General features: G+C 37.5%; 1 long non-coding RNA gene across 1 annotated transcript; it reads left to right on the plus strand.

Annotated features, from left to right (window-relative positions):
• The first annotated feature begins 150 nt into the window (after positions 1–150).
• LOC107125194 lies at positions 151–1,475 on the plus strand. The gene is made up of 3 exons (XR_001483025.1): positions 151–323; positions 848–929; positions 1,020–1,475. It is a non-coding gene; the product is annotated as an uncharacterized LOC107125194 (long non-coding RNA).
• The last annotated feature ends 40 nt before the right edge of the window (positions 1,476–1,515 follow it).

Genomic DNA, 1,515 nt, shown 5'->3' on the forward strand with positions numbered 1-1,515 from the left:
TAATCCTCACTCCCAAATACTGGGATTAGGTGTTCTCCTTGTCCAGATACTGGGTAGGATTTCTTGTTCAAAAGACCATGCTGGAAGGTTCTGGCAATGCGCTAATATGGTGTCATGTGTCATGGATAATCGATGTTTCTTCTACAGCTATTAAATACCCAAATCGGGCAAGCAGCATTGCGTTTCAGTCTTCCGGCTTCACTGATGGTATTATAGATGATACTGAACTGCCAGAGGAAGGATTGAAAAAAAAGAGCATGGAAGTGAGTGAAGATGCTGAGGAATTCTCTAAAAATGAGGATGATGAAGTGGAAAGTAAAGAGGTAAAAGTGTAAGCTTTAAGAGACCTAGTTCTAACACTGTACTCCTTCGCAGATATGTTGAGTATTCTTAATAAAGAGAAAGTAGGAATGGCATTTTGGTCCTGGTTACATAGAAGCCTTGTTCACATTACAGTGAATGCTTGTGCATCCTGCATGTACACGCATACATCTCTTTGCAAGAAAAGTCAACATGCATTCACTTTGTAATTGAAATGAGGGGCTAGTACTTGGATAAATGGGAGGGTGTATCATGTTCCGCTAAACTTCAGTTACTCAACATTAGAATTTTTTAAGAGTCAAGTGTATTCTGTACATAGATGGTACATGCATTCACTGTAATGTGAATGGGACTAGAGTAGGCAACCAAGTCACAGTCTTCTAGCCTCCCTTCCATCTGAAAGTGGGAAGTCATAGTAACTAACTGCAGGCTGTTGTTTAAAAGAACAATCCTAAGTAATATCTACTCAGGATTGTTTATCTTCCGAAATCAGCACTCAGTTACATCTTTTATCACTTTATTTCAGGAAAACAACAGAATGGCAAGCAGTAACACACTCTCTGAAGAGCTGGAAGCAAATAATGAAAAATGGGGAAAGTTGCCTACAGGTGCATGTTAAATGGAGCTTGCAAGACTAATTCCATGTTGCTACTCAGAACAAACCATTGATTTTAGTCTCTCTCTTTTGTCTTCTGTAGGTAAACAGCTCAACATAGAGGCTGGTGATCTGGATGATGCCTATGATTTTAATACAGATTACATATAAGAAAACCAAGAGGTTTTGAGTGCTCCACTTTTCTGGAATCAGCATTTAGGACACTACAGGCATTTCTGTGGACTTTTTGTAAAAGCAATGCTGGTTTCGTGTACATATTGTATAGAGTATTACATTATTATCTACAGAAGATTGCATTCATACATTTCTCATCAATCGGCATAAAATTAAAACTGGTATATGTATGTTACTTCGTTGTGCTTTAAGCTGTTTCTTTTTTCAGACATACATAGTGGAGTAAATATTTTAATTGGGACTGATAGTGAACTTCTTTCTCCAAATTATGGTTTCTGGGGGGAAAGGGGGAAATTAAATTAGATGTAGGTTGTTGCTTACCAATTCATAGTAACTTAACAAATGTTTGAATAGTTTTTAGCCTTATTAGCAAAGGCTTATGAATACATAACTTCCATCCCACA

Source organism: Gekko japonicus, unplaced genomic scaffold, assembly GCF_001447785.1.
Source record: "Gekko japonicus isolate JY-2015 unplaced genomic scaffold, Gekko_japonicus_V1.1 scaffold23165, whole genome shotgun sequence".
Taxonomy (NCBI): domain Eukaryota; kingdom Metazoa; phylum Chordata; class Lepidosauria; order Squamata; family Gekkonidae; genus Gekko; species Gekko japonicus.